We start from the raw sequence: 9,364 nt of genomic DNA on the forward strand, positions 1-9,364 counted from the left end.
GGGGCGGGCAAGCGGCCGGTAAAGATGGCCTCCTCCGCTGGTTCCCTGCCGCCCGCCGGCAGGGCCGGGCGCGGGGGATGCCCGGCCCGGGGAGCCTCCAGGAGACGCTGCGGTGGGATGCCCGAGCCCGCGGGGCGGTGTGAATTGGGAGTGCTGGGCTGCGTTGGCAATCGGTGGAAAGGGAGGACAGCAGCCCCCGGGGGCCCCGTCAGGGGGGTACCAAGGCGCGCTCTTGAGTTTAAGGGTGACTTTACAAGATGCTGAGTTAATACGAACTCTTTAGTTCGTATTTAGTTCGTACTCGGAGCAGGTGCTCTGAACCACTACCCCAAATCCCAGCAGACTCTCTACCTCTAACCCACTTCATCCGCTCCCATACAAGGAAGGCTCAGAAACAGAGCCAAAATCACCTGCCACGAAGTTCATTCACAGCTATCCTCTGTGACTATCAAGCCTTCACAATAATCTTCCTTTTGCTAAAAGATCAAGATGTTATTCAAATTCTAATTAAGTGTACTTTCATCATTTCATAGAAGTGTATATGGAATTTATATGATTTTTTTTCCTAATGCACATCCAAAACACTTCAGAGAATGTCAAGAGGAAAATAAAAAGTTTTACAGTGATACTAAGAAAAGTGCTTTTGTTCTAGGAGAAAGAGCTCCCACTAGATGACTTGATAACATGAGACAATGGGACAGAAAGAAAATAAAGATTAAGATGAGTAGCTTAATAGCTAAGAAAATAAATGGCTATAAGATCAGGAAGATAAGGTGAGCTGAGTCCATCAAGAGAGCAGTGTTTATGTTGGATATGACCAAATAAGATGCTAATGGAGGTGAAGGAGAAATGCAGTGAGTCTTGCTTTGTGGAGGAAGCCAGCTCAGTGCAATGGCCTCTCAGATTCAAAGTGCAGTCTTTAAGAGAACAAAAAGGACATAGAATATAGATAGAAGTAGAATGGTTGGTGTTTAGCAAGCTATATTCTACTATATAAGATACTGCCTTCAAGTCAATCAGTAATCAAGCGAAAGCATCACAGCATTAACTATATCCCTTGTATTCTTTTTGATTCTATGATAAACACTTATAATTGTCTTGTAGCACACTGCAGGTTACTACACTTACTCTATACTTACGAAGCTGTCCATACCTATTCTTATCCCCTGGTAGCCCAGGAACCAGTCGATAGTCCCAATGAGAAACTGTATTCTAGGAAAATGCATCTATTCCTGGGCTGTTAACAAGACTTTATTTGCACTAGCACCATGTGATGCAGTCACCGCGGTTATGTTACAGAAAGGGTTGGAATAATACACCTCACATCCACATGAACATGTGCTTGGGCAACAAAGACACTTGTATAAATTAATTTTAAGAAAAATCAGCAACCATGTATTTTTCCATTCGTCCAGTCTTTTTCTTCTGCCAACATGAGCCAAGTTTGTTTGTATAACTCTGGTGTAGAGACTTTTCCACCAAGGATTTTGCACTGTGCTTAATCACAGCTTATGAAGTCTATCTATCTCTCTGGTTTATTTTTTCTGCTTCACTGCACTGGGATCAAAATGGCTGGAAAGCATTCACCTGTAGAAGTAGTCTGCCCGTACTAATATCAGTAGTTTCAAACAGTAAACACATTTTCCTATATCTGTAACTTTGTCAGATAACATTGCTGATACAGTGATGTCTTATAGACCGAAAATCATTTGGTGTCAGCTGAGAGAGAAGGTGCATCTTTGACTAGAACAATAGCTGATATTGCCACTGCTCAGGGTTACATCAGATTAAAATAAAGATGAATTAGTATAACTCTTGAATTTAGCTGTTCAGACTATTCTACAATCCCTGCAAATACTTCCATCATGTTCTTCCCCATCAAAACATGTGAGATATTTGAACAGGAAGAATAGATGGATAAAGACAAGGTAAACCGTGTTGACACACAGAAAACCCCACAAGCCCCAAAACAAAAAACAACCCCCCAGTCCATAGGACACAGCAGGGTAAAATATCAGTAGCAAGTCTTCTTTCCAAACAAACTGAGAACCGTGCCGTCACCTTACAGTCAGAACTGAACCAACACATCGGCTGCATAGCCTTCAGAGCAAGCGAAGAAGAAAAGATCCACTGGGGCCGCTTCCAGTCAAACTGTTACCAGACACATCAACAGCTGTACAGGGAAGACTTCTCTCCCCAAAAGTGATTTCTGTCTTCATCCCTTTCTTAACTAGAATTAGCAAACATAGTAGAACAACGCCACGTCACGTGCCCAGGAAACAGTGATTTCGGCAGAGATGAAGAAAGTATTCTTCCTTATTTTAAAGTGGTATGCCAACTGCTGAATTTTTCATTATGTTTTTGGTCTAGGTTTCAGAGTACTTCCTTCAGGGAATACCGTTGCCCTGTAATATTCAGCAGAAGATATAACAGGGAAAGTGAAGCAAAAACTGAGCTCCTATCAGAATCTTCATATCTTTCAAAAACCCATGTTTGCCTTAAATACCTTGAGACAACTTTTCAAAAGCCACATAAGAGGCGTTTCTTGCCTCTTATTTCCATTTTAAGAAACTACCTTGTCAGATGGCATGTGCTTAAGGGAGTTTACACTGGAGGTAACAGGTATTTCTGAAACCTAAATCCTTCTAGAGACACAGGCGTCCTTAGCACAGCTTCTGGGGGAGGCATCCTGAAAGCAGTGGAAATTACACATCACAGCAAGAGCGTAGGAGCAAGGGAATGAACTCAAGGAGTGGAGCGACGACAAGCAAGTGTGGAGCAAAGCTACGCGCATCTCTCCTACTATTATCAATTACTAATGGGTTCATCTCTCGAGGGCAGAAACAGGTTTACTTGAGTACCATGAGCCATGGAAACCAAGAAGGTTTAGGCAGTCACTAGACACTGTGCAATCCTTATCCTTACTTTGTTCCTACTTGAAGGTTTTAGAGAGGAAAAACTCTTCAAATCTGGACATATCTTCTGTTTCTAGGCACTTACCTGGGTGTAAGGCCATCAATACTCTGCTCCCAGCGTATCTACCTGCTTGTTTCATTATTTTTATTTCTCTCTTATCTCCCTCTGTGTATGTTTTCTTTGCTGCCCTTTGCCCACTCCACTTAGAATCGAGTCCTTTGTGACTGTCTGAGGTTTTCACACAGTGCCTAACACAAAATAGTAATGAGAAAGAGTGCATTTATCTTCACGTACTTTCAGATCCATTCCTTGTATTTCACTTATTTGTAATGAATATACAATTGGGAATATGACATTTGGGAAGAGAGAAATAACAAGATGAAGTACTTACATCCCAGTAATATTTTGGAAGAGAAGACCAGAAAGCATTAGCTATGGCCGAAGACTAGAACAACCCCAAACAACCCAAGGTGCAGCTCTCAAGTGATAAAACTGGGTCTAAAATAAGCTTGCCACTGTGCACTTGCAGCATCCCTGGGCAGGAATGGGAGCGCCAGCTGTAGTTTGGGCTCCCGTGGGAAACACTGCTTTCTGACGCTGAGTAGCTTTGCTGAAGCAGGAGTGGCAAATTTTCCTAGAAAGTGTCTATTTCAAGCTGGGAGGGGTTGGTTTTATTGGCCTGTTTTGCCTTAAAAAAAAGTTCTAGCTAGAACAAGTCAGTCATGGGGGAAAAAAAATACAGAATTTTTTACTACAAGGTTTTTTGACAGCTGGATGCTGCCTCTGTCAAGCACTCTCCATCTTCTCACAGCTCCAAAATGTTCAATAGTGCAGGTATGGTCTCCTCAGATCAGCTGGGCGCTCTCTGTCTATAGGCTTCTCGGGACTTACCTAGCAATTGTGCCCTTGAATTCTCCAGGGCTGCTGATACAAAGTCATTGTCCCCACCGCTGGTTTTGTTGACACTCACCAGGGAAGAGGTTGGGGTTGAGAAGTCTGGGTGAAATGCAGAGGAGTGAGAAATGGGACAAGACATTAAAAAAAAATTATAAAAAAGAAGGAGAGTGTTTAGAAATGGGGTAGGAGGGCCAGGATTCAGGCACAGAGAATAAAGGAGAGCAGGAGCCAAAATGGGGCAGGTAGAGGCAGGCAAAACTGTCTCCCCATTCAGTGCCACTTACAGCACTTCCAACTCATGATGACTTTCAAGTCTCTACATGCTCAAGTTATCTTCCAACAACAAAAGGAAACCCACTGCTGAGGACTTACCTTCACATTGCTGATCATCCAATTTAGGGCCAAACATGTGGTCAAGTGTTAGATTTCCTTTCCTCATGTCTTTATTTTCCTGGAGATGAGGAAAAGGCATTAAGTAGAGGAATGTTAGACCTATGGAGTCAAACAGTATTTATACTAAGTCAGATTAGTATTTATGAATATGCATAAACTAGAATATTTCAGAATTAAGTTTAGCATCAAATTGCAGCAAAAAGGTATTATAGTGCTGTCTTTTTAGTCAAATGCTACTTGTTACCATATTTCATTCAGTGCACAGGATCGTCACTATGAGTAAGGACTGCATAATGAACAAGCCAGGAAATTACAGAATAAGAACCGTAAGATTTTCCCTTAAGAATATTGAATACCATTTTGAATAATTGCCTTTTTTCCCTGTCTGCCAGAAGCTTTTTTGGGATACTGAATAACTAACTTAAACCAGAACCTGCCCCTTAACCATTACTTTTGTTATAAAAAAAATCTTATCTCATCTGGAATCAAACCTACTGCTACATCCTCTTTTCGTCTTCAGGAAAATAGGCCATCCACTTGGGACTTTTGAATTATGTATTCCTTAGGCATCTGGTTTAACATAAAGGCAAACATTCAACTCACAGCTAAAATCACCAATCCTTCTTCTTTCCAGGCTCCTCATTCAGTCTGAAGTTTTTCTTTCTATCCGTTGGTACAGGTAATTCCATTCAACACTTTCCTTTAGCTAACAAGTCAACCATGTCAGATCATACCCCGTGAGAAGCTGAGTTTACTCCAGCCTGCAGCCCTGCCCTGCGTTACTGTTTTGAGTTTGGTCACTAGACTCAATCACCGTCTCCACCTCCATTCCCCAGTTCATCATCTGGGAAAAAAAATCCAGTTGGCACAGCTGGCACTAAGCCCAAGTCCTTTCACAGGAGCAGTTGAGGGCTTTTGCAGGTTTGTTTGCCCTTTATTCCATTTCTAGGTGATGAGTATGAGGACGCTTGAGGACAAATTTGTGGGGTTGCTGAACACCAAAGTGAAGCTGATTGATAACAGTGCATTAAATTAATGAAACAGTGTAAAATGCTAAGTATTCTGATAACCTGATGTGTCAAAAAGTAATGGACGCTTCTAGTGCTTTTTACCTTAATTTCTTTTGCCAGTGTCTTATCTGTAAAATATCGATAATAATAGCTAAATAATTCAACAACACTTCATTTTGCAAGGGCATCATAAAAATAATTCTTCATATTTATGAAACACCCTCATGCTACATCATAAAACCATTTGTGAGGAAACATACTATGTTTTCAGGGTGGCTTAGGTACTGTATGTTAAGTATGTACAGCAACAGTACCTTGAATGGAAAAGACAGAAACAGTAAGCAAATACCAGTAACAATTTGAATATATTTATATTGTTAAATTTATTACTAATCATGCCAAATATAATAAATGAAAGGAAAGGCACCATTTCATGTGAGCAGTTACCTTGCTAAGGATATTAGGAAAGCACAAATGTGCCGTATAGTACTTTGATTTATATGGCATTTTACTTTTTAAATGAGCAGCTTCTCCTTAACGAGGTAGATTTGAAGCCATTATGATCCATTAGAACAGTTATAAGTGTCTGATAGTAGAGTCCATGACATCTTTCCATTAAGATTTCTTGATTTGGTCTATATCTGGTTTTTTGTTGTTCTTTTTGAACTGCATTAACTGTGAATGCCCCTACCAGTGCCTTAGCTGTTGAGTTTGTGCTGGTGTTGATAAGGCTACATTTTGACAATACTGATTTAAAGGGCAAATCTGAGGGTTTGGGAACTCCAACCTCAATTTCAGAGAGTCCTTCTCTGGATTTCTTCTACCTGTCTATTTAGCCTGCTTTACTTCTTCTCACAAATAAAGCCTTGTTCTCCACCTTCTTTCTTCCTAGGCACAACAAACAGCACTGAACTTTATTTGGAGCTTGTCACCACTATTCCTTTACCAGCCAAATGGGATGCTGTTGAGTGACACAGTGGACTCCACAACCACTACTGGGAAGTAAACACACTGTTTCTACATCTTCAAAGCAGGAGAATATTCTCTTGTTAAATAGATTTTGCAGCCTGCTAAGAAGAATAAAATGTATTAGAGAGCCACATTGTGTAAGGAATTTTAGGGTTTGCTACTCCATAAGTGACATACTCTTAATAAGGATGTTCCATTTTGAGAGCTTCTGTGCAAACAACAGGTTATGGGGCCAGAGCAGAGTCACAGAACTGAGACAAAATGCTGGAAATAATAATTATTTCCAGGCAGGTAATATAGTCGCCTGTAGAACAAATATTTACTTGTAAATGTGTTTTGTTGGTGTGACAGCTATAAAACAGGCTTTAACAGTTTGCCTAATGCTAATTTACATACAATAAAAGTGCATTTACATAACACTAAGGAACAAACCTGTAAAAACAAGAAAGCGTGCAGTTAGCTTAAAAGTGTACCGCTGAGGTGGCACAGTATTTAAGTGAAACATATGATGCATTTCTGTTTTAACTGCGTGTTTCCTTGGGTTTGTGGTTCATGTCATGGCCTTAATTGCATTTAAAAGCAGGTTTGGGGATGTGAATTTCCTTTGTAGCTTTTACATCCCAAACTAAAATAGAATGCAAAACTTAGGCATCATTAAAAGAGAGACAAAGGAAGGGGAACTGCTAGTAGGTCTCAGCAGCTGGGATAATCTCCCACGGGGAGAGGTGGAAACCTTATTCCCTGAGTCATTTAATACCAAATAAACAGAGCACTGGAGAACAAATCGTAAGGCATGATTTTTTTTGTTGTTCATTGACAGAGGGAGGGCTACTTGACTTAATGGAGCTTTTCCTTTTTTAAGTTCTGTAGTAGTAGAAAGCATGGACAATGTTATGGATATAGTTTTTCTTTATTTCTCATTGTCATTTTAGTTCTTGCTGTAATGGTGATGTAGTAAAGGCAGGAGTAACTTTAGCCCCTGCACTGTGAAGTAAAACTTTGTTTGCAAGATCAAACCCTCAGGAGTTGCTGAAGTTCAGGATCCTCTTAGAAAGTGGCTATCACTGATGTAGTTACATAGTGTTTTAATTACAGTTCCATAAAAGGTTTTGCACGCCTGACTGTCACAGGTCCTGCTGTTAAATGCTACACCTTAGTGACAAAGCTCTGAGAAAGGCAGCTGAGTAATCTGTGTATGCTGGCATGGCATGTTCTTGGTCTCCAGTGGAATCCAGGAGACTGATAGAAGGCATCAAATAACCCCTTTGCATCGGTACATTAGGAACATGTCTGTAATCAAACGTAATTATGGAATCACTACCAGTCAGAGCTGTTATAGTCTTGCTTGTAATCAAGAACAGCATTATTGCAACATTTATTGCTGTCAAGAGTAATCTGAGATTTATGGGTCCTTGGAAAGAAAAGCGTTATTTGGCAAATCTATATGTATGTGTTATTTGCCCAGAAAGAGAGTTCTTTCTTTGCGAGATCAGGACAGTTCCAGTGAAGTACATCTTCAGATTCTTCATAGTCTTAAATGACAAAAAGTCCACACATTACTTGAAGAAATTCTTTCCAAGTTTGTCATGTGCAAACTTGAACTGACCAGCCAGGTAGATGTGGGCACACATAATTTCCCTGATGCTTGAGACGTTGTGTAACCACTACTGGTGGAGATATAACTACTCCATTCAAATAAACAGCTGAAATCAGTGTCATCATGCAGAAATTGAACTCTTTGATGTAATTGTTCAGTTATTATAAGGCCAGGATGAAATGTCTCAAGGGGAGGACCTTCTCCTATAGTACTGAGTTACAGGTTTGGCTCTTCCAGCAGACAGCGTATCTCTGTTATGTGAGAGAGAATGTTAAACAGAAAGTGTATTTGGAAAAAGACCAATATGTGAGATAACCCATCATAAGAAGTACAGAGAAGGGGAGTAAGAAGTGTACTTGATCATGCAAGGGTGGAAGAAGCTGTATGGCTTAATTGTGGAAAGGAGAAGAGGGAAAAAAAGAAATTTTTTGTGACTTCTTAGCTCACAAGGGGATAGAAGACAGCTCTGAATTCAGAAGTGGATGTGGGTGGGAAAGCAATGGAAGAAGAAAAAGCTTGTTACCTCAAAAATGTTACCTCAAAAGGTTTGGAAGCCAATTAATAAAATCACCTCAAAGCTCCCCAAGGAAATTGTGTGTTTTGCTCTACAAGCTACATAGATGATCTGTAGAGTTGATCTGGAGGGCACAAGAGCTAACACAGACTACTCCCCATACCAAGCCTCTGAGGTTAGGTGAGTCAGCTCCTCTGTTTGTGTATATGGCGACAGTTCTGCCAAATACTTCTCAGATACAGCAGTTTTATCAGTGAGAAGGATCTAGGCTGCCATGCAAAGATAATCCTCCCAGTGGTGTGTCAGGCTTGAGGAAGGGCGTGATTATCATTCCAGAGGAGTGTAATGTGAACCTGTGCCTCCCGTTCAGTCCAGTGGTGGCTAGATCAAGGAGGCTTCTGCTCTTTGCTCACTCTTTCTTTCTTTTCTTCTCTTTCTTTCTTTTTTCTTCCTTTCTTTCAGCAAACAACGTATCTTTGTATTAACTTCTTTTATCATGCACATTTAAGATGTCCAGAGCATGAACTAATGCCCCAAGGCACGGTGGTCCTTGGAAATGGGTCTCCCACTAGACCATCAGCAGAGTACTAGGTAGATGGGAGTTTCCCATCTTGGGGTGCTTGGATGGCTGCTGGCTCTGATGAGCATCTTACAGTGGCAGGTTTTCTCTGAAAACAGTCTAGTGGAGTCTTTCACCAGACTGAATCAGCTCTGCTAAGCCTGGTGTTTCAAGCCTTATCTACCAGCCACAGCCTGGGACACACAAAGTTTTGGTTTGGTCTTGCAGGTCCAGTAGCAATAATGGAGTTGAGCCTAGAATTTAATACACACAAAAATACAGAAAACTGAGGCCAACAAAACCCAAGATTAAACAAATAACCACTGCATGACAACAGCAAGTGAGCTTGATTTTTTTAAAACCAGACAAATTTCTGTACAGAAGCCCCTTTCCTCACTGTGGGCTGCATAAAGGAAGGAGCAGAGGCAGCTGCAACCACCTCAGCTTCAGAGATGGGGCTACCAGTAGGCACTCCTGCAAGAAAACATCTGGCCGGCCTTAACGAACAT

The sequence above is a fragment of the Ciconia boyciana genome, chromosome 2, assembly GCF_034638445.1.
Source record: "Ciconia boyciana chromosome 2, ASM3463844v1, whole genome shotgun sequence".
NCBI lineage: Eukaryota > Metazoa > Chordata > Aves > Ciconiiformes > Ciconiidae > Ciconia > Ciconia boyciana.